At 41.5% G+C, this 24982-nt stretch overlaps 1 protein-coding gene across 1 annotated transcript in view; it reads left to right on the top strand.

Annotated features, from left to right (window-relative positions):
* The first annotated feature begins 15314 nt into the window (after window positions 1-15314).
* Window positions 15315-24982, top strand: part of KCNB2 (potassium voltage-gated channel subfamily B member 2) — a 189579-nt gene continuing 179911 nt past the window's right edge. Inside the window, exon 1 of the mRNA XM_063392613.1 lies at window positions 15315-15584. The gene's annotated coding sequence lies outside the window, so the exon portion shown is untranslated. The remainder of the gene's footprint in view (window positions 15585-24982) is intronic.

Here is a 24982-nt window from a genome sequence, read left to right as displayed (position 1 = left end):
AAACAATGGAATATTGTGTGTAGTTTATTTCTTCCAATAAATATAAGCCTTATTTTGTCTATCACATATATCAATGAATAGAAAATTTGGACTCTCCATTAAGTATTAGCATGAAAAAAATTAAAACTTCCCACTTAAAACAACCTTGAATTCAATAAGTGTAAAGGGGTGTCATATAGTGTCTTTCCTCCACAAAGAAGACAATATTTCCTTCCGTTTGTAATATGGTTTTACCCAAAGGATTATAAGTTCCCCAAAGAAGCAGAGCTGTATTTAATGGTAGCACTATTCCCTGAGGGAAGTAAATTGTTTCTGGAGGCTACAAGGAAGGCCTCAAAACAGTATTACTTTATACCCAACTAGTGAAATCAGACTTATAAAAAACGTTGTGATTAAATCTCGTATTACCATGTGACAACTGTACAATCTCTGCTTTCAAACACAAGTGTGTATTAGAAATACATTAAACAAAAGAAGGATCAAATATGATTACCACAGGAATCATGGCAAAACCATATTTATTCCATTTATTCCGCACTGGGGTGGGGAGAAATCCCTTCTGTCTAGTTTCGAAGATTGTGAGGACACTAAGAGAGGTATGTTATGCCTGGGGTATCTGTTGTGGGTTGCCAGCTTGCCAAAACATGCCCAAGACATAAGCACAGCCTGTAGATGGATGGTGATGGCCAGATGGGGAGAAAGGCAGGGTGTCCATGCAAAGTCCTCAAATCCCAAGCCATATTCAAATCTGACTTTAATTGACAAGAAAAAGCTACGGAGGAGGAAAGGTGGTGATAGCATAGCCCATCAGCAATCAGATAAACACCTCAAGGGAGCAACAAGGCAGTTGGCACTTTGGTGGCATCCACATGAAAGGAATTGGACCCTGGGTTTTTGGCTTTTTATTGATCCTGTCAATAATATTTACTATAAGAAGAAATCTTGTGTAAAGGTATACAAATGAGGCTTTCAAGATGAAGATCATGATCAGAGTCTGAATTTATGAGTGTACTTTTATAACTGTTGGTTCAGAAAAACCCTTGCAGTTTGAGAGACAATAATAGTAATACATTTATTTGCTTTTCTTGATATATTTAATTGACAAAACACTCTGATGGCTCTCTCATATTGAGACATCAGTGGTTAGGTTTACGCAAAGCTTGGAAAGAAAATAAAAGAGCTTCTAGAACAGAATTTCTCTGGATATTTTAAAGCAAACATCTATTCAATTTCAAATCTGGTGTACCTTTTTTCAGTAAAAAAGTGGATATGGATCACCAAGAAAATTGTCTTTTTGGATCTATGTCTTCCCAGAAGGCTTTGATCACTGCACGATATCATGAACCATTAATGTCACAGTGGTATGAGTTAAGGACAATGTTTATCTTGAGCTCAGTTGCTGTTACCAGCAAATTCTGCAATTTCAACAGTTATCCCTAGCACAGTGTCACAAGGGTATATTTGATGTCTTGACTTAATGGGTAGCTTCAATCGATGTTGTGCCATGTTTCACTAAACAACAAGTCATTCACTTGATGTACTGAATTTTATTACAGGGATAACAGTCCCTCTTACAATCTGAAAACACAGAAAATGACCTCTTACAATCTGAAAACACAGCTTCCCTGGGCATTGCCCCTTTCCTCTGGAAAGGAGCAAACATTCACACCAACTAGGAAAACATATAACCTATGAAATATTTGAAGACTCATCTTGGTTTCAAAGGAAAAAGGGAAAATGTCCATATCTCTTTTTTTGTTACCTCCTTCCTAAAAATTACACAAAATACCATGCTGTTGGTATTCTTTTGTTCTTTTGTTGATGGCATAAGGGTTTTTTTTTTTGGTTGGTTGGAGGGTTTTTGTTTGTTTGGGTTTTGGTTTTTGTTGTTGTTTTCGGCTTTTTAATCCACAGAAGCTGATTTGGAGGCATGTACCAGTAATTCCAACCAATTCACGATGTGGCAAGAGTAACACAATAAGCACATTTGCATTTTGATCTACTTATGTCTTAGATTGAGACAGAATTTTGAATCCTATAAAGTTAACCCAAAAGGGATTTCTCTCACAATTAGGAGAAAATGAGCCATAAACAGAGATGTACACCACACCAGCCTCTGTAAATTCATCTGACTGCCTTCAATTTGATTTTGAGATTTTAAAATGAGGGAAAGAGGGAGAAAATGTGTATAACAATTCCCATGAAACTACAATAAAATGGTTAACAACTTAAAGCTCAGTCTAAGCTTTCTGACTGCAACAATGGCCAAAGCATTAAGACAAGAGTTTAATGTAACAAGAACACCACCAAGAAGGGCACATATAGCAGGTTCTGCCTTAGGTAAAGCAGCAATTCATTCTCCCATGCCAAGCTAATCAAAAAAGCAAGATGCTTCCATCAATACATAAATGTCTGATTCATGTTAATATATGTAAATGGGAGGAGGAGATGCTTCCTATTGAGAATCAGTGGGAAAAATTTGAATTTTGGTGAACTTGGAGGATTATTTTTGTGACCTCATTTTTTGTTTCAGAGAGAGGCTAATTTCCTTGTAATTTTCAAGTGGGTATGAAGGATGATGGTGGAAATTAATCATTATCAACCTTGAACTCTCAGATTGTTTGACTAATGAAGTTGACATCTTTATCAGTACCTGCCATTTCACAAAACGCACCTATATTTGCATGCAAATTGTGCATGTAAGGGCACAGTATTAATACTGGAATTAATCAAATTATTCTGCTTTCAGACCAGAAACATTCATTCCGCACATTAAACTCTCTGTAACTGAGCCTTTTTTTCTAATACTGGCTATCAATTCTTCAGCTGAGTCCAATAGTAGGGACCAAGATGTAGGTCTTAAAAGAAGTCCCAATGTCCTAAGTGGTACTAATATATCTCTTTCCTGAACACAAAAGGAATTTTAAACTATCTATAGCAATTTAGGGTGCATTCACTGAACACTTAGAAGAATCAAAGGCCTGATGCAGTTCCTGCCCGTGATATCCAAATATTTTAGGTATTGTAAACAACAAAATATGTCATAAATTTACAGTAACATATCTCAACTGCTTCCTGTATCATAAAAAATTACAGAAAATGTGTTTCAAGTGGGCAGTTTCTTCTAGTCTGATATTCACAGAAGTTTAATGTTTGTGTGTGTAGATACACAGTGAAATGTATTGAGCTCATTCCCCAGTTATGCCCAAGGAGTGAGGCACTGCCCTACTCCAGCAAAACCATGTGTGAGAATGCGAATTACAGGAGCTGAAACTTCCACTTTTCCAGATTCTGCTAAGTTAGGTTTGCTGAGGCATAGGAACATTTATGTGGTTTATCAAAAGCTTCCGGACAGCTGTGACTCATCATGGTACACACATGTTCTCTGGCCTTCCATGGCATGTCTAATGCATGTCACAGTGCCCTACAAGCCAGCACAACAGCCTGCTCTCCCTGGAAGCTGTCCACAGATGGTAGCACAGCATGATAAATCTCAGGCAGAGCACAGACAACAGCTCAGGCCCCAGCTAAAAAAATTTTGCATTGATTTAATGTCACATTAAACCAATGTACTGGTACAGGTAATTAGACTGATAAGCTGAAATAGTCATAATACTGAAGCTCAAAAGAGTCATAATACACATAATCTAGGAGCAATCTGCAATCTGCACTTTGAGCAGAATTGCTTATCTAATTATAGAAAAGCATAACAGTTTTCTGTATGTTGAAGTCCAGTAATGAGTCTAGGCCAACTCAAGAAACCTAAAAATTGAGCACTCTAAAACAATATTTACTACTGCAGTATAAGGATGATGCTTTTTTTCCCATAGGGAGAGAGATGTATATGGGCAACCATTAATCTTTCAAGATCTTGAGAAAATATATACATCCTTAATAATTGGATACTTCTAATGAACACCTGCCAATATAGCATATTGAAAAAATCTTCTTGATTTAACACATCATTATTCAGGCACTCTCAAAAGCTTAGAGAAACATTAATCATGCTGATGAACTTTAAGTTCATTTATAAGTTATTTGTTTTTTCTCCATTTATGTGTTCTTTGTCCTGCTCATACAGTTCTCACTTGTAAGCACCTTTCTTTCCTTATCTTGGACACTGTCCTTGCAACATCCAAGTCCTGGATGTCTTGCAGATCTCCATGCCAAATCTCTGCACATCAGACAAATTGGATATGTAACTGCTCTACTAGAGACAACTGGAGGCATTTCTGAAAGAAAAGCACAAGTGACATTCAGCACATTTTTTACTTAGAGATAACACAGCAAACAGCAATTCTTTGAAGCAGTGAAGCCTAATTTAATAAAGATTGCTATCTGAGTGTTAGAATGAAAACTAATTTTTAATACTCATGAGAAGTTTTTTCTGGATATTTATAAGGGCTTCTCTGGAGTGAATTCTCTGGTACCTAATAACTCACACTGCAGCTTTTTCCATAGTTACAGATATTTTTTTCCACTACACGATGAAAACCACAAGATTTTCCTTTAAAACTGGAACTAGCTTCTGCCTTAGGGCTTTCACTCACTAAAGGATCATTCTGCTAAAAGGAGCTAAATAGAATAAGGAAGACCTGCAGTACTCAGAGTGAACCTGCTTAAAATATTCAGGTGGTGAAAACCACATTACACATTTTCAATAGTAATAAATGAAAAAGATAAAGTAATTTCTGGGAAGCATTCCCCTTACAAAGAGGTTCAAATGTTGCTCCTAGTCATATTAAATAACCAGGAAATTAGAGGAGAAAAGGACTGTGTACTTATTGAGGCACACAACCAGAAGTCCAGTATTGTAGATTTCGACTTTTTCTAATCCACTCATTTTCAGCAAGTGTGTACTTTAAAATTACCTTTGGCCTAAAGAATTAGAAACAGATCTTATTGCTCTGCTTGTCAGTCTGCTTGGGCTTATTCTTTTTTTCACAGAAAGTCAATCACTCACATGAGAGAAGAAGTCCATGAAAGTACTTTTCTATGTCAGAACTGTCAGAAATATTCAGTTTATCTTCAGTTTACAGAATGGATGGTTATGTCTTAAATGATGGTAGTTTGTATAGTGGTCCAATTCTCTAAGAGCTTCATCAAGTGAAAGAAATGTCTCACTGAAAATTTACACTGGGGATCACTCTGAACACCTTAAGTTAATAGCACAAGTTCATGACCTAACCATTTCTTGCTTGGAGGCTCACAGGCCTCCATCAGTCTGAAGATCATGTATATCCAGTTGGCAGTACACACAGAAAACCCCGTTTACTATAACAATCTCATGCTGGCCCACAAAACTAAAGATTAAAGTCCAAGAATTTGTTCTAATAGATTAGCCATGCTTTGTGTAATACAGCTGATGTTAATGTCTGACTGTAAGAATAAAAGCGAATGCTGCAACAGCCAGGGAAGACAGATGTTGAGAAAGCAGAGAAAAAGAGCTATATCCTCCACATGGCTTGCTTCTGCCCCTCCACATCACATTCTCCGCATGGATAAAGCCATCCTCCTTCTCCACAGCTGTGGCCACCTTTTGCCTCAAACAAATGCACAGGCTTTTAGCCTTTTCTGTTGTGAAGGACTGCATTACTAGCACAGTTTCTTTTTCAGGTCTTCAGTCCAGACCAAATGCAAACATACAATTAACTTTATCACAGTGTTTCTGTACCTCATAATTACCTTTGGCAGCAACAGTGGGGCATGTTTGGTGCTCTAATGAGCCTGATCCTTCACTCTCATAACCAAAGAAATTGTTATGGTGCAGGGGTCATGTTGTCACCTCGAGTCTCTGCTGGGTTTGAGAATGACCTAGTGGGGAAGTGAAACTATATCATGGGACCCACAGTGCCTTGCCATGATTCCAGAACACTATGCAAATAGCAATTTTGAACAATGAACATTTAAAGCAAGAACTATGCACCAGGCAAAGAATTACTAAACCAGGATATTTGTCTATGTCATTTACAAGTGAATTCAATTAAGAAACAAATTAATAATAATAACAACACAAGTTTGTGCAAAACATGGGGCACAATTTCCTGTTACTTGCATCTTCAGCAGTCATCTCCATCCATGTGAAATGAATGTAACATTTTTCAAATCAGATTTGGTAGGATTTCAAAGTCACTGCAGTGATACAACCAAGTATTCAGACCCACTGGGAAAGAGGGTCCACTGAACACTTCTGCCTGCTCAGCTTGACAGCTCAGCCTGCCTTCCTGGGGAAAAATCTATGTCTTGGTCTTTCAGGTCCATTTTCTTCCCTCACAATCTCTTCTCATCACTTCTAAATCCATTAGCCCCTTTCGAAACATCTTATCAACTTTCACAAAAAATAGTGGCAGGAGAGGAAAGGAGACCACCATAGTCTCTCTTCTGAGGCTGCAACACACTTTTTGTGTTATTTGATTAATTTAGTAGAAATACTGACCTTTAAGTGTATGGAATTCAGAATCACCCACAGCACATGTCACTAGCTAGGGAATGGGATGCAGTGGATGGAGGATACTGAGTGTATCCGTGCAAGATAAGAAGTACTTCAGGAGTGTGAAATAATGGAGTTTGTGGGAATAAATTTCAAGTACAATTGAAGGTAGCCAGAAATAAGGGTCACTAAAACACAAAATAGTCACTTCAAAACCAGTTAGTTTAATCTACAGTAGGAATATGAAGTTTCATTACTCTGCTTCCAGTCTTCATCACTTTCTACATTTGAATCACCATGTTAGTTCATATTCCTCAAAAACAGTGTTTCATTTTTGTATCTATACAGTGTCTTTTGCATTCTTCCATGGATTTGCAAAGGACATAATATGCAAATTAAGAATAAGATTTTTTTTAGATTTTTGTTTGGTTTTTGTTTTGTTAGTTTCATGGATTTTGTGGGTTTTGGGATTTTAATGGAAACAATGAGAAATGTGTTCTAGCCAAGTTAGGGAAATGTGAACACGTAAATTTACAACTCCAAGACGGGTTTTTTAAACATAATGCCTTTGCATTAATCTCACTACAGGAGATTTTAAAAATGGCTACAGTAGGTATAAAAAATATCTAATTAAATATTTCAGAAGAGATTATGGTGTGTAACCTGCCAATTGAGATTTGATATACTTCAGGGGAACCTGAGGACTTGACATGTAATTTTATAAAAGTTATATTTCCTTGACTTAAATAATACCCCATGGTATTAATCAAGCCCCACAGAGCCAGTATGCAGAATCAGAAGCAGAGCATTCCTGTGTAATAAGGAACTGTGCATGATCTGAGAAATTACTTCAAAAAGTTGGTCACTTAGTGGCTGATATTTCTGAAGCTGGTTTCATAAAGCTCTTGAAATGTTCTAGCAAAGCCAGTGTTGTTACTTTCAAGATGCTTATTTGAATTTCCTTTTGTTTGGTGAATTTCTATCATTTTTTTGAGCTGAGTTCAAACCAACTCCATTCCCTGGCAGATGCCATGGAACCAGGAACCTTGTTTCTCTTCAAGGACCAATTCATCAAAGATCACCAAAGCTGCTCAGGAGCCTGGCTTGCCATGCCACAAGCAATCTGCTTTGTATCTCTCTGGAGTCCCCCACGCTAGTGTTGATCCCCACTCACTGATCTATGTTCAGATTTCCCTGAGGAAAGACCCTGGAGACCTGGGAACCGCCCACCTAGACAGGGATTTCCTCCAGTTTTTCAGCAGTGAAGTGGAAGCCAGTGAAAGCACCCACTCCCCAGGTATTTGAGCTCATACACCTCAGGTTTGAAACCTGAGAAAGCTTATATGGGCTCACTGTGCAAGGGTGTCCCTGGCAGGGCTCACCCTTCACCACTGACTTAACCTGCAGCTTGTCCAGGAAGCTGGCTTTTTTTTTTTTTTTTTTTAGCTGAGATGCTGCCATTCATGGTCAGAAAAAGCAAGAGTCCTCATGAGCAGGAAACTCTGTTTTTCACATGGCTTTAAGAAAAACTATGGTTCTTTCCCAAAAAGAGTTTACAAATGGAAACCATTACCTGGCAACAACTTCATTATTGTTTGTCTTCAAGGAAGTTCCACTTGGGCTCAGTGTTCCATTTACATATCACAGCAATACTCTCTTCCAGACATTGCAAAGGATAAATAGGCTGTAGGGAACTGTTGGGGTGAATGCTAAAGAAAAAAAAAAAAAAACACAATTAGGTTAACTTATTACTCTATAAATTTGTCTACAATCCCATACAAGGAAAACAAAACCAAATCAAAACAAACAAACAAACAAACAAACAAAAACAAACCCAAGTTTATCTGCTAGGTGAAAAATAGTTGAAAGCAATTTGAGAGTTTTTTTAGCTTGCTGGTTGTTTTGAGCTGCAAGCCAGGAGCAGACACATTTCTATGCCATGTGTTATTCACAGCTGGAGAAATATGGGCTCATTATTTGCTCAGAGTTTGCTGGTGATCTCAAGATATTTCATTAAAAGAGGAAATGTCCACAGGTTTTCTGCATTCCAGTCCTGAGATTTGATCCCTGGGGAAAATACTGAAAATGAAAAATAATGATGTGAATGAGAGCTCCAGGCCTAACACTTCACTTGTGAATACAGTAAGTTTTAAACAAATTATCCACATGTAATTTATCACATTTAACTGCAGTACACGTTTATCAGATGTGTTGACAACAGCTTCATTCCAGCCTCTGGGAAGGTTGCTTCCCAGTTCCCATCCCAACGTCAGCTGCCAATGGCAGCACTCAGCTCCCTGAGCACAGCTCAGTGCCTGGTACCTGCAGAACTGCCCTGCTCAGGGAAAGGCCCAAACTGCCTTTCAGGAAAATTCATCTCCCTGTTGCTCCCCCAAGACCCTGTCAGAGACCAAGATATGGAGGAAGTTCTCTTCCCACAAGCCTAGCCCTATCTCTGCTCAGTCTCTATCCTCCTCTACTCAGCTGCAGGGGAGTGCCCTTATAACTAGAAGCTTCATACCTCTCACAGTCTTTCACAATCTTATCCTCCTCTCTCTGCAACTGGCATCTTCCCATTGCAAAATCCTCTGCTTCTGCATGTTACATCCCCCCTCACTAACAAAGAGAGTATTATCTGGTTGTTCTGAGCAGCTGTTGAACATCTCTTCTTCCAGTCCTCGCTGTTTTCCTTTAGCTTTGACCTGAGCAGGAAGTACCCTCTGCTTATGCCTAAACTATTGTGACAGATGACTTCTAATTAATCCATCATTAAATCATTTTTGACGTAGAGCAGAAATAATCCAAAACATAAAGCCTGAAAATTCTGACTCCCATTTCACCAGACTGGGGAAAGGCAGAAAAATTTCTGCCTGGAACATAAACCCCAAGCAGGCACTACAAAACTTCAAAGGAGCTTGGAAAGGATGTGTTCCACGACAGCCCTCCTGGGGATGGAGAACCCCACTTGTGGAGCTGTCTCGACAGGGATCGGGGAGAAGGTGAGCATTGTAGCAGGGAGGCTGTGGAAGAGGCAGTGGCAGAGGAAGGCATAAAGGCCATCTTCTCAGAGATGGTATTTAAGGAAACATTTTTTCATTGCAGAGTTCAAAGTTAGCAAACAATATTAGATCACCTAAGCAAGCCTCATGCTAAATATAGCTTGGGCTATAGGCATCCCCTATATAATATAACCAGCAAGTGCCAGCTCTTCGTAGTGACAGGATTGTGTTTTATTAGACTGCTCTGTTGTCATCAACTTGGACCAAACTACTGCTACTTCTGGAAAGCAATAGCAGATCAAGTTTATACCTGGGATGCACTGTCCCTGAGATTGATGTAAAAAGCCTAATTGTTTCTCAGGTTGTGATCTGGCATAGGGCCCAAATAAGGGATCTCAATTTAAAGGTCTGTGAATAACACCAGATAAGATTTTATTGTCAGACAGGATTAACATTCAAGTCATGCTAATTAAAAAAACCCAAAAAACAACACGTTACCAAATATGGATTTTTTTAAACAAATAAAAATGCAAGCTGCAATAGCTTACTAGAGGAGGTTGAAAAAAGACTTTTGACTTTGTGGAAATCATCACTATCTTATGTTACACAAAGGAGAGCCCTACATCCTAGAACCTAAGTGTTGTAGTGTGGAGCTCCAGGAGCCACACAGCAGGCATCCTGTTTGCTTGCCATAAAACCCAACCAGTAAATCTTATCTTTTTAACATATTTAGCATATGAGAAGATGCCTAAATTTGAAATGTCAGTTTGTACAGCTCTAACTGTAACTCTAATAATTCAACTTCAATCATAATGATATGCTTTTGTTTAGGTCATTTGGTCTCTGTTTGTGTTTTCTCATGTTTACAACTGATTGTAGCACTGACACAAATTACTATTTTCTTGTGAAGATTTGTCCAGAATTAAAAGAAAAAAACCAAAAAAGCCCCAAAAAACCCCACAAACACAAAAAACAACAAAACAACAATTCTGCCCTTCCCACCCCCGAGAAAAAACCCCAAAAAAATCCCAAGAAATCAACTTGGAGAAGAAAGGAACAATGAATCAATTTTTATAAACAGACAAAAATACCTTCAAACCCATCCAAGTTATGGCTTATTTGACAATGGCATATTTCCCATGTTCTGACCTTCCTGGCTATGTGCTCTTGCTCAGCTCTGTTGCTGGTTTTGTGACACCCAGCTCTGTATGTTTCTATTTAATGCACTAGAGAGGGAATAGCTGCCACTATTGTCTGTGTGCAGCAGTGTATCATTCCTGGATGTGTCCCCAAGACAGCTTTTAAAGACTAGTGAGACTGCTGTCCAATTGCATCCTGTGGAAGGACTAAACACTTCCAGGAGCCCCTCTAGAACCCAAGACTTTGAAAAAGTTTGTCAGAGCCTAATCTGTGGCAACAGGAATAGAAAACATATTACTCTGAGTTAGAGAATTATGATAAAGGAAACTAAAACTTGAAAAAAGAGGGGAAAAAAGGCAAAACATACCCCAACCACTCAATAGGAAGCATGGAAAACTATTCCAATAATCAGGAAGTGCCTAATCCAGACCAGACTTGGTCTGAACTGTGGTGGGTCATGCTATTGCCAGATGCTATTCCCAATGTGATTTACTTCAAGGGAATATTGGACTTGGCCAAGAAGCTGCCTTTGTTTGACTTGTTTCTTCTGCAAGTCTTGAGTGATACAAAGGGCACTTGGATGGGGGTCACTCTTCTCCTAGAACTTTTTTTTTGCCATTTGTTAGACACGCTGCTGAACATTATGATACATTTCAAAACCATTTGACATTATATTTCAGCATTGCAATAACTGAAATGATTACACTCAGGAAACTGAGTACACTCATTTAGACAGGCCAGCTTCGATGCTGATTACAGCAGTCCTCCTGTTGTTGGTGCTTAATGTAGTATCTGCTCCTGCAAGTAAGGAATAGCCATTAAACTAGTCTATAAGTAGATTATTCCCTTCTCCAAGGGAAGTGTTTCTGAGGCAGAGACTGAAAGCCCTGTGTTGAGCTGAAATGGCATCCTGGACTACAGACAGGGATTGGGAAGTCTTCAGGGAAAGTGGATCACATCCTGGTCGTGCCTTTGGCAGTGACAAACATAAACTCACTCTTCCTTCAAAAGGAAGCAAATGAGTGGGTCACATGAGACATGACACATGACAAGATGGTCAGCAGTGGAGAAGACAATTATTTCTTGCAACTATTTAGTCTGTGATTTTGAATGATCCTCCTGGTCACATCAAAATTTAACTATACTTCTCCTCATGCCTGCCCATCTTTCTTCATCCATGCCTTCCTCTAAACAGCTTCTCCTCTCGCTGCTGGGAGGTATTTGGGAAGCACTGTCTCACAGAGACCTGGCAGGCTCATCTATGCAAATCAGGTGTTAAGTGGGAAGGAAGAGGCCCAGGATGTTTACAAGGATGGTTTTGATGAATGAAAGGTGTTTGCTGTAATGAGGGGAAAAATCCTGCAGCAGAAATCTTGATAGAAAAGAGATTTCTCTTTCACTCAAGCTATTTCTTTCTTCCCTTTATCTGACAACTGAGACTAAACGCTAAAGGAAATCTTTCCCACATGATCTGAAAGACACTGTTCATCAGCATGGCCATACATCGTGCATTTTATTTCTGGTAACTAGAGAACCAAGAAAGGCTTCCCCTCAATATTCAAGCATGCTACTGTAAGAGCAGAAGATGAGTGTTCATAAACGTGAAAGCTCTGATCCTAGAAAAGGAGCGAGCCAAGAACTGCTAGCATTTGTTTATAAAGGAAAATTGAATAACAAAGATGCAGTGATGTAAACATGTGTCTAGGCAGGATAATTTACCTCTATGTGCAAAAATAATTTCCCAGAATAAAGATAATTTTATTGTGGACATACTAGCAAAATAAGGAGCTTTTTATTCCAGAATAACTTCTTCTTGAAAGCAGATCTACTGCTTATTCTGGAGCAGTGTCTACACAGCATGCATACCAGTGTAGCCAAAGAACTGCACAAACTCACGTATGAACTGCACTTTCTGTCAGTTTTGCCAATAAGCAAGACTTATTAGTGTCTGGGGGTGTGTGTATGAGAGGGAGATAAGACAGTCTTCCTTTATCAAAAATGAAAAATCAAGTAATAAAAGCTCAAGAAAACACAGTCTGCTTCAAAACCACTCACTTCATCATGAAAAGCAGTAGAGGAGAACTGGAGCTCCTCAGAACCTATTATTTAATGAGAATCTGAAGGAATGAACTCCAGTTTCCTACAGCTCTGTCTCATGGGTTTTACTGAGACAGAGTAAAACCCTACAGTGGTTAAGAAGACAGGCGCTCCAGTTAACTTTTCTCACTGGTATCACATGTACATGCAGATTTTGAGGTATAAAACAACATACGAACTCCTAATGTCACCTTTGCTGTGCTCAGAGCACAAAGAGATACGTTGTTAGCTTCTTCATCCACCTGCCTTCTTTTTCTTAAACTTGTTGTAATTTAATTGTCTCTGAGAGTTTTGCTCAGCTGAAACTGGTTGGTACATTTAAAAATCTGTAATGAGACACATAGACACAGGTACACACGAGGAGTGGCACATATAAAATATACAGATACTGACATTTCAGCTGGGGAGTAGCTGAGGAGAGGAATGGGTTGCTATGGAGCTTTGTTTATTACATGTAAGATATGGAACAGAATTTCCCTGATTGACCATAATGGTAAGACTAGGCTGAGCAGCAGAGGCATGGATGTCTACACCACAGATGTCCAGGTTTCAGACAAAGTACATTCTGCTGGAGCTTTTCATAGAAAACTAGCCTTGAACTCAGCACTGACTAGGACTACTGCGGTGGTTGTCATTCAGAAAACTTCTGCAGGTAGGCTGGGAGAAGGTGGGCAAACTTTTTAAAAAAATCATACATTTATAGGTTCCCAAGACGGTGGGCAAGAAATACATAAAAAGAATGGAAATTAGCACAGTAAAGGAGCATTCAAAGTTTAACCTATTGTTTGGTGGGCTGTAATTAAAAACATGGTGGCAAATACTGCCCAACATCTTTCTTGGACAGCTTTCAAATAACTCCTCAAAAAAGGAGGTCTTTGAATTAACAAAACAACAACAACAAAAAACCCAAAGAAACCAAACCAAACCAAACCAAACAAACAACAACAACAACAAAAACCAACCAAAAACAACAACAAAAAAAAAGAAGCTGATAAAAGTTTTGTTGGAAAGCCTTCATCCCAGCAGCAAAAATGTGCAACAGTTAAGGCTGAATGTCAGGAATCTCAGAGCTCGAGGATGAGATGAAGCCCAAGCAACACAATGCAGAGGGCAAAGCTACAGATGAACTGTTATGAAACCTGAGAACCAGAGAAGAGCTTGAAAAGGAAAATAGCTTTCTAATCTGATACCTGAAATATAGTGGGGCATTACTAAATGAGAGAAAAAGACTTCCTCCCATTATCAAGAGTGATCAAGGAAAAACAATAAAGAGTTATAAACTACTATGGGAGGCAGCAAGATGCAGCAGGAGTTGCTGAAGCCTTGATTGCAGCCTGCTACCTTGCCAAGACTTGATGACAATAATGCACTAGGCCCTGCCCCATGAAGGGTCCTGGCTCCACAGGCACTGCATTTCTGCTGTGGGGGCCCTCAGCATGTCCGTAGCAAGGCTGGGCCGGCCAGGTCGTCGGCCAGGGACAGTCATTCCCGTGCTGTGTGTTGTGTGCCCTGGCTGGGAAAGGAAAACTGGGAAGGGATGCTGTGGATGCCGTATTGACCAGGACAAGGTGGTGTGTGTCCATGTGTATGGTAGGGAACAGCACACGGAAGTGCGTGCGTACGTGTGGTGTGTTTGTGAGCATGCCTGTGTGTGGGGAGGTCTGAGGGGTGCGTGCGTCCCACACCTGGGAATATTAATGTGGATTCACTCGTGTTTGGGAGGGGAATCCCCTGCCTAGAGGGTGCCCTTAGCGTGGGTTGTGTGTGTGTGTCAATGCCCCACCTGGGGATCACTGTGTGCTCTGTGTGTATGTACATGCCCTGCCTGGGGGTCAGTGTGGGCTCTGTGTGTGTGTGTGTGGGGGGCTCTATGTGGGTGGGTGTGTGCGTGCGTGCCCCCTGCCTAAGTGGTGTTAGTGCGGGCTGTGTGTGTACATGCCTGTGCACGAGTGTGTGTGTGTGTGAGTGTGTGCCCTGCCTGGGGGGTGTCAGTGCGGGCTGTGTGTGTACATGCATATGCACGAGTGTGTGTGTGCCCTGCCTGGGGGGTGTCAGTGCGGGCTGTGTGTCCATGCCTGTGCACGAGTGTGTGTGTGAGTGTGTATGTGCCCTGCCTGGGGGGTGTCAGAGCGGGATGTGTGTCCATGCCTGTGCACGAGTGTGTGTGTGAGTGTGTGTGTGCCCTGCCTGGGGGGTGTCAGAGCGGGATGTGTGTCCATGCCTGTGCACGAGTGTGTGTGTCTGTGTGCCCGCCTGTGGCACCGCGCGGTGTCTGTGCGTGCCCGCTGTCTCCGAGCGCGCCCCCTTTGTCTGGGGCAGCGCGGGGAGGGGGCTGCGCGCCCCCGCCGCGGTGGTGCCGGGCGCGTGCGGGAGCGCGCAGCGCGCGCGGGGGCGGGCGCGGCGCTCGGGAGCGCGGCGGGGCGGGGGGCGGGGGGCGCCCCGCGTGTCCCGGCCGGGAGCGGCCGTGCCCCCCCGCCCCGCCGCCGCCGCCGCCGCCGCGCACAGCCGCAGACACGGGCGGCCGCGCCGGCAGCCGGCGGCTCGCATGCAGCCGGGGATTACGGCGGGGCGAGGGCAGCGAGGGCTCGACTCTTATCCCCCCTCCCCCGCGGCCCCCTCCGCCCGACACCCCGGCCGTTGGCCGCGCGGCTGCTCCGGCGGCTCCTCGTCCCCGGGGGTAGGAGGGAGATGCCTTTACCGTGGTTTTTCCACCCCCAGCCCTCTCCGTGCCGGGGGGGGCGGTGATGTGGAGCCGGGAATGTAGAGGAAAACCCTCCCCGGGAAGGAGCGACCAAAACAAATCCCTCGCCGTGGCTTTGGCGGCCGCGCAGTGCCCGGGGAAGCCCGAGCAGCCCCTGCCAGCGCCGGGGAATCCCTCCTGCAGCCCCCGGCGGCGCCCCGGGCGCCCGCGGAGCAAGGTAAGCGGGAGGGCATCCCTCTTCCGCCGAGGGCTGCCTTTTGCTTTTATTTGGATTTATTTGTGAGCCCGAGTCATCCCCAGCTCCCGCCCTGATGGGACTGTCAAGGGAGGCGAGAAGTGCCCGCTGGCCGCGGAGCGCCCGGGGCCGGGAGCGCGGCGCTCCCGCGGGGAGCCCCGGGGAGCCCCGGGAGCGCCCCCGGGGAGGGGGCACGATCGGCGGGGCGGGACGGACACGGGGTGTCCTCCCCGGCTGCCTTGATCGCTCTGAGGCTGGATAATACAACCCTCACCCTGGAGCGCGCTGGAAACCGTGCCTTGTATTTTTGTTCCTTCAGAGCTGCTAAAGGGAGGGAGGGAATGACATTTCGTAGTATTCTGCCTCCTGCCGTGGGTGAGCTCTACCGATAAAGGCTCGTCATTTGTTTCCGATGCTCTAGCAGTGCTTGTGGAAACCTGATGATACAAAACCTCAGCCTTCTCGGTAGCTGTCGCTGGAATTACCCCGTCTACCCGGGGACTGAAAAATCCCTTCTACAGAAGAAAATACATGTAGCATTGTGGTAGTCTAAAATATACTGTCATATATGCTCCCTGTAGGTAGATAGCATGCTGGTCCCTGGATTTAAAAACCTAAATGTCTATATGAATAGGCATGTTCATTGGCTACATGGTTTCTACAAGCCATTCAGCGTGTTTCTTCTATCAGAATTTCACTGTCTGGGTGAAGGTAGACCTTTGTTTATACCCTATGTATGTACTGTCCATATTTATAGTAGGATTTGGACTTCATTCAATTCAAGTTACATAATGATTAAGATACAATAGGCAGTATATATGCAGTTTCTTGGACATTTTAATTCATTGCAGATAAGACTGACTCTAGCAACACAAAATTGTCGCTTTCTCAATGTTTGTCTAAGAAAGGAAGTGTCGATAGCATCAAGTGCAGGCAGCGTTCCTTAGCAAATACATGGTCATCAAGACCTTGCTATTAAAAGGACACCTAAGCAAAGGATTTCGGTGACCCCGTCCTGTAGCTCTGAGCAGGTGCCAGGATTGTTTTAGAAGAGGAAGAACAGCAGCGAGACTGGGCAGGCTTGGGAGGGGGAAAAGGCTGTCTGGTAACATTTTGCATTAAAAACACCTAGAGTTCAAGTTTGCTCAGCTGGCGAGTCTGTCCAACCCAGAGCAGAGCTAGCACCAAGCCTTAGAGGCTGCGCAAGGTCTGCAAAAGTGAATATTCCACCAAGCCTGGGGCACGATCCTCCAGGGAGTTTTAGTAGAAACTTTCAGGGGAGCAGGGCCAGTGAGTACATGCCACTTATGGAATTTGTTTGTTCTCTGATCACCAAGATGTGCTGGCAAAACTCTGGAAGTCTTTCCCAGAGAGATAAGATGCAGTACAGAAAAAATAGTTTGGTTCTTAGCACCTCTGTCTATTCTGTTCAAACAACTGATAAATGTGATACAAATGATAAACTCTCACTTCGTTCAGCATTAGTGGAACTAGCAGCTGTCTTTGTTACAATTTTTTTTTTCCAAAGAGTGCTTCTGCAGGCAGCTCTCACGACAGCATTCGAACTTCGCTTGCCTCCTTTCTCAGCTGGATGCTGCCGCTGGAGCTCAGCAGGTTGCCCTCATTCAGATGTATGCAGGCAGTGAAACATCTCAGCTCCAGATGAGGGAGAGGTGCTGTTTGGAGCAGCTCGCTTCAGCCTGAGCATTTCCATTCGCTTCAGCATTTTGAAATGTCCCACTGCCTTAGCAATGCCATATCACATATATTTATTCATACTCAGCCTTTTTGTTTTTTTGTAAGTGAAAGTTAATTGGCAAATTCTGGCTTGCCATTCAAAGCAAGGCGAGAGGTCAAGATTTGCAATAGCTTTCTTGCCAACAGTTGGGATTTTGCCAAATGGTTTGCTACTGTCACTTTTAGAAAAAAATCTTGATCCTAGGTGACTTCCTTGAGCTTCATGTAACTACATGAGCAGGTAAAATATATTCCATGATGCTACTGTATTTAAAGCTACCTGCTGAAGGATATTTCAGTCAGTGTTTTACTCCGTCTGTCATGATATAAACAGTACATTGGAGAGGGTCTGTCTGGTCTCAGCTCAGAGGAGGAATGCAAGCTGAGATATCTGGTGAAGGGGGCAGTGACTGTAAGTGTGGGATTCCACTGCAGACCCCCCCCGAAGATGTTTGAAGGTGTCTGCTGTACCAGAGTACAGACCTGCTGCTCCCCACAGGAAGAGATGGGAGCCAGAAAGGGAAGTGCTTAAAGTTGTACGCCACTTCAGCTTCGTCAGGGTAGACATACATGCACTCTAAAAATGAATTTTTGGATGTTTTTAGGGGTCGATTCTATTAATTCATCATGATATTGGATAATGTTTTCTGACCCAGTGATGCTCGCAGCTCTTGGAATTAAGCAATGATTGCCTCTCAGAGGACTTTATGTTTGTCTAGTATTGCTATAGTAAGTTTTATCATTTTTAGGAATGAAGTTTTTTTACCTAACCTGTGTCTGAACATTATAAACATGGATGCACAATAAGAAACAGGCCGTAGTTTACTTTGTTGTGTTTTTCTGTTTCTAGTCTTATCAGGATATGAGCACCCTAAGAGAAAATGTTTTTGATTTCCCATCTGTAGTGGGCATGTTTTTCTTGTGTTATTGCTGGAGTAGTGGAACTGGGTATTTGATTTCTTGGATTTTGTAATAAATCTTTGGAACACGTCTTTTTTAACTCACATTTTAGTAGGGAGAAATGTGTGTTTGCCTTGTAACAAAAACATTAACTTCAAACCAAAATAAATTTTCCAATATTAAATTGTGGAGATTTTTTAAGATGTCCAGCAGTGTTCTATGGGATAATGTGAAAAGATATTGCTTAGGACATTATAGAGTAGATTTAATCCTATTTTAAATGTAGATTCTTGTGCCATCCCATAGCTTCCTGTGTTTTTTAATCTATAATTCTCTGTCTATATGGAAAAGATAAGGAAAGAATTTCATTATTTTGAACTTTTTCTTCACTATTATGCAATTAGAGGTATCTTAAAGCATGCTGTAATAGATACATTACTCATTCATGCTCAAATTAAATCTAAGTAAAATGCATACATATGACTAAAAAAAAAAAAATTGACAGAGAGACTTAACAACTCAAGTGTTTATTGAAGAGAACTTCGAGGCTTCTTATCTTGGTTACCGTACAAAGTCAGTCCCAGCATAGCTTCCCAGACCACTAAATACCATAAAAGCCTTAGAGAGAATATGCACCAGTCAAGATATTTAAAATCTATTAAGCTAAAACCTGCTTGTATTCTTGATAAAATCTGGAAGGACAGCAAAGGTTATTTTGCTTTTTGTCCGTCCCAGTGCTTGCAACAGCTTGTGCAGAAATTTCAGCCCAAGTCAGACATTGGCATCTTCCTAAGTTTTCACTCGTTTGCTGTGCAGTACATTCCTTCTTCCACGTCTGGAGGGATGGAGTCTCTAAACAGATGAATTTCTTAAAGGAAATCTTAAACTACTTTTTGTCACCAGCATGAAAGTATGATGATGTTAACTGCATAATGAGGAAACAAAGAGTATTATTTTGAACGCACTTTTTCATGGATTATGGTATGAACAATAGCAAAACAATGAAAGTCTCAGGCCACTAAAATCAGTGGGATTTTTAATTTATTTGTTCTAATGCAGGAAATCTATATTTAGCCATAATGATAGATCAGTTGTGACTTAGGTGTCTAGCTTCTGTACATCCCTATTGCTGCTCTGGATAACTACAAAGAGTAGTCAGTAGCATCACTGCTGGCACCAGCAAGAGTCAGAACAACAATCTATTAGCTAATAAATAATATATGTAATGCTGGCATAATGCAGCTCTGAGCATTTAGGAGTAGGCTGCGATAAACAGCAGTTGAACTCTTTACAAGGAACAATGGCAATTGACCAATTTACCTCTCATAGTAGCGTGACAGGGGAGCACAGTGCACTGCAAAATTGTGTGAGGCCATTTACAGTCCAAGCCAAGGCAGAAGGGCTGAGCAGCTCTTACCACAGCACCAGCACGTGATGCATAAGCCCCTAGGTTTTGTTACCCCTAGGTAAGTGCTTCTTACTAGGAATTCAGACTTGCTGTTGCAGGGTGTTCCTCATGCAGCCATCATACTCAGGTACTAGCTTGTTAGGAAATAAATGTCAGCCCTTCAGGTAAAACCACGTTACGAGGAAATGAATGCAAAGCTGTGCTGATAATTAACTGAACAAAGCTCTCGAACGTAATCTTCTTTGATGACACTGGAGATGAGCTTCTCCCCCTGATTGCCTAACAAGTTAAGAAATAGAAATCAGTTATGGCAGTACAGTCCAAATACAGAATAAATTAGCCTCAGAGCATTATTAAGGCAGTTCATAAAATAATATTTCACAGTACCTCATCAGTAGTTAACTTTTAGAAAATCATCTGTATTTTCAATATATAGAGAGATTAAATTAAAATTAAAATCTAATGCAAGAACTCAAAATGAAGCCATAATGAAGTTTCTTTTTACAGAATTTTCAGTTGTGTCATTTGCCGTCTTAAGGTATGAGGATTTGGTTTACCTACAAGGTTGTTGACCTCATCTCAGATGGATGTACTCTCAAATGGCAGAATAATCTTACTATAATTTGTAGCCATACATTCAGTGTAAATTTGCGTATACCAGAGACATTCTGAGACGGTTTGAGCTGGCAAGCTGCAGAAGCTAGAAGAATCCCACTAAGGTATTTAAGCAGACTCAAAACAGTGAATAGGCTTAATTAGCCTTGAAATCACACAACTATGAATGACAGTATTGTACGTGCTTTTCCAGTGGTTGGGGAGATTAGCAGCACAGAGTCTCTCTACCTTGACAGGAGTGCCGCCTAGAAGGTCTTGCCTTCTGGAATATTTCCATCTCATGCTTTCTTCATTCTTATTATTACTGACATAGAGCAAACCTCTTTACTGGCTAAGCTTTATACTTGAATTTATTCTCAGGACTTGCTTGACTACTGATAGTCACTTTAGTCTCTATTTAGGCATGTCGCTAAAGTAGCATTAGCAGTATCTGCTCTACCAGAGTGTGTATCTTCGGCTCCTTTTCAACTGAAGAAGGAAGGAGAATGTTTAATTGTTTCAACATTAGATTTAGACATTAAACATTAGGTTTATAGATAACCTAGGTAGAAGTAAAAATATCTTGCTTTTGCTGAGTAACCTTGTAGTTAGGGTACTGATGGAGAAAAATTGAGCTTTTAGGCCTTTCATAGATTAACATGATGCAAATAAACATTTCACTTCTTGTAATCCAAGATTACCACCCACCAAAGGACTGGTCACACCCTTCAGTTATAAACTCCTTTGTGTCTGTTGTCTTCAAGCACAGGCTGCCTCGTTTTTGTTTAGTAGGAGTGGAGATGGGTTCCATCACTGCAGCTGTCCTGGGGATTACTGATAGCAGCAGGAGCCTGGAAGATATAAACCATAGGTTTGAATCATCAGGGATGAAGGTGGTCCTTCAGTGAATGTTTAATGACCAAGCAATGACATCAAGGTGGAACCAAGGCCACCATCTCAAGGTGTATATGAAAAGAGTAGACCTTGTGCAGTTCTTTTGAAGGACTATTTTATGTACCACTTGTAAGAGGAGGTTTCCAGGCTTAGAATATCATGTGGGTGGGTTGTGTCCCTTTTGATCCTGCTTATGCACTGGGCCTGGATGGGAGTTAAGAGCATCCTCCTCCTGACTGTGAAGTATCTTGTTGATCCTGCCTTAGAGGTTCCCACACCCTTCTTTGAACTTGGGGCTTGTGTGTTTAATATTAGAAACCCTGAACTAATGGGTCTGATGAAGCACATTTTTAAGAGGATGCTGTGGCTTTTAAAAATACATTTTGGCTTGATAGAAGTAAATAAATTAATTTATAGTGGCAGTTTTATAAAAGTGTTCCTTTTAGCCTGCCTTGATTTCAGAATTATGGTAACAGTAGCATAGGGTTGTGCATGATAGTGAGTCCTCACTTTTTTCTATTGTCGGGTCAATTTGAGGGTCAAAAAATATCAATACTCTTGGTATCAGGTAGGACTAAAAGTCAGTGTAGCTTCTTCTCTACAGTGTTAAACTGGAGTTCCTAAGAACAGCTTTCCCTTACTGACCCCCAGACCAACTGTATCTTTGTGTAGTATGTGGAACCAAAACTGATAAGGTCTTAGATAAGGTCAGGAAGCAAAGTTTTCTGTTTTCTGGGTGACTTCTTTTCTCAGAGAGGCAAAATAAGGTGTTGGGTTGTCCTAGGCCCTGCACAGCAGTTTGTAGTAGTAGTTTGGGATGTTTTTCCAAGGCATCCTATAGCTGAAGACATCAAAATGTTGAAGGGTTGGAGTCTTCAGATCAGGATTAGACGGAAATTTGCCTTAATTTTTAATGATAAAAGCCTTCTGTAAAGACTTGCTGATGCTGTGACCTTGGGGTCATTGCCACCTATGTACAAAGGCACTTGTCAAAAATGGAGTCATCCAAAAACCAAGGCCTTGATTCATTTCTTCGTTCTGCCTTCGAGGCTTCTGTGAAGCACCAGCAATAGGAGTTTGAGATAGGCTCCTAATGAATTGAGACAAATGTTTCTTGAGTGAATCTGCCCCTTTTAAACTGTATTCTTTGGCCAAGTCTCTTTCTGTCTGTGGTCCAGGTAGGTCTAGGCCTACCATTTACCTGGACTGAATCAGGGAACAGTCCAGTTAGAGATGGTTGAAAATGAAATTTTTAACAGAGGCAGCAATTGAACATAAATGTATTAATTTCTAAAGAAGTAACTTTAGAATACAACTGTGCTTTTCTTAATTGCAGATTTGGGATGGTGGCATTGCATGTTTTTTCTTTGTCAGAAAACTCAATATTAGACCAGGATTCTGACCAAAAAGCAACATCCAAAATTTTAGGTGGAATTTCATTCAAAGAGGAGTAAAATCTGACTCTTTTGTAAAATGTGCCTCATTGCTTCAGACATAATTCTCTATGTATATAGGATAATATTATATGCTGTGTAATATTTCTCTGCCTAGAAACCTAGAATCGTCATTCAGTACTGCACTGTGCAAGCTTTTCTTCAGGAGAACAAAAAGACATCTGTGAAGTTCTTCAGTGCTTTCAGCTACTTGGCAGCACTGTTATTGGTAGGGAGCAGTGGAAATTGAAGGGTTAGAGAAGCTAACATATTTAGAATAACCCTAAAACAAATTGCTTTAGGACACTGGTTACATTAGTGCCTCTTCAAAGAACAAATGACGTGTTGACAATCTCCTCCATCATCTTAATGCACTGCAATGCAATTAGAAGAGAAAATCATGTAGTGGACGAATAAATTGCAATTCAGAGCTCTAATTTATTAATATTAATGTATCTGCTATTATTAGTGTATCCTGTATATGTAACATCTGTAGACTCTCAAAGAACTGTATGGAAGCACCAATCAAACCTGTGGATCTGGAGTGCCAGTTGGGATATAAATATGTAGTCTGATTTAGACTTGACATGAGGACCTTACATAATCACATTTCTGTAACATCTGGTTGTTTGACATTAAAGAAAATGATCTGCCATTCGGCCTTGTACTTCTCTGTGACAGCTCATCTACTCAGAAGTTTCCAGGGAAGGCTAAATAAGCAGTGAAAGACAGTATCTTTGGCAAAGGCAGTAACAGTCCTTAGCAACCAACTGTAAACATGAACAGTAAAAGTGCAGACATGACCAACAACTACATCCCTTATTGAGAGATGTTTCAACCTGCAATGGAAATGGCAAGGTTTTTGTAAACTGAGCAGGAATGCATCAGGGTTGTTTGTAAGGATCACGTAGCCACACTTGTCACAAGCATCAACAGCAGCGCTGCTAGTAAGGAAAGGGAGAATCAGAGCTGATCTGAAATAAAGTTTGGTGGAGATCTTGATCCAGCACTGGATGGGCTACAAAACCATGTTCTGTGCTCTCTTGAGACCTCAGTGTAGGCGGAGGTGGTGCTGCAATCCCAGTGCTCAGATCCAGACTTGTAAAGAGGTACTACTCAAAAAGACCACTTGAGTCCTAAATTCCATGAGACTTGAGGTAAAATTACTCTGAAGTCTCTCAAGAGCATTCAGCTTTTTGTAAAGCAGTCTGTGTCACCTGTAGCATGTCTTGAGCCTACCCACGTGGCTTTACCTTGTGTAAGAGCTTCAGTAAGTGATTACAAGTGTTAATGGAGTAGTTAGAAAACTCAGATAAGCCAAAACTGCCAAGCTTGTGTGACTGCAAGACTTTAAAAACATTTTGTCAGTTATACTTTCCCTCTTTTTCTGTCTTCTGTCACCTTACCTATTTCTGTCTGGGTTTTCTTATCCAAGGCTCCTAGGGAATATATAGAGTCTCAGAGTCTGCTGCTCCTTGGTGAAGTTCAGCTCATCCATCTAAAAGGCACTTCTGTGCTCAAGATGGTGAGAACAGCGAGTTAGCAGACAGACTGATTTAGTCAAATCTGAAAAGTTCGTCTATAAAAGGCCTCTTCTTTTTTGAGTGTTTCCTGCAGATCTCCAAGACTTTGTGCAGCCAAAGTTTAAATTTTCACATACCAGAAATAAATAACCTGTGAGGTCTGTTCTGAAATAGAAATAATCATCATTTCAGACCAGCTAGCCACAGCCCCAAGAGCTGATTTTGCAGGATTTACTCTCAAAGCAGTATCTTACTTTTCACAGACCATAGCTGTTAACAGAGCAGTCAAGGCAACAGGTGGGATTTGGTCTTAGTTCATGGAAAGACTCAGCTCTCCAGTAATGGCTCTGCCCATGGCTGTAGTCTGGCAAGACCCAGCCATTGCTCACAGAGAAGCTGCGTCACAGGGGAGACAGGCCAAGGCTCCATCTTTGCCCCCTCAGACCACATTGCTTCAAGTGGTTTCACCCACCGAAGCCTCTGAGGACTTGTGCCAAGAGCTGTCACCAGCAATTTGGATAATCAAAGCTCAGATACCTCTCTCCTGTGCATACATGCATGTGTTCCTGCATATAGATATGAATCTGAGACATACAAAGGATGCTCGGGAATACTTTGACATGTTTCCTGACACTTCCTGCATTCAGCTTGCCAATCCTTAACTGTATGAGATGTGACTTCTCTGAAGGTGAGAAATGGAAATAACGAACAACGCATTTGAGCAGGATGCTTTTATGCAGAGTTTTAGCTATCACCTCAGCCATCTTTTTAAAAACTGAAATTAAGGGAAAATTCTAGTAAAAGATCCCGCTCACACAATTAGGAAATTGCAGGTCTTCATATTTTGAAACAAAGAGCAGACATTTGAGAGCTAAGATGTTGCAGCAGAGA

Source organism: Prinia subflava, chromosome 1 (genome assembly GCF_021018805.1).
Source record: "Prinia subflava isolate CZ2003 ecotype Zambia chromosome 1, Cam_Psub_1.2, whole genome shotgun sequence".
Lineage (NCBI taxonomy): Eukaryota > Metazoa > Chordata > Aves > Passeriformes > Cisticolidae > Prinia > Prinia subflava.
This window is presented reverse-complemented; position numbering and strand designations above follow the sequence as displayed.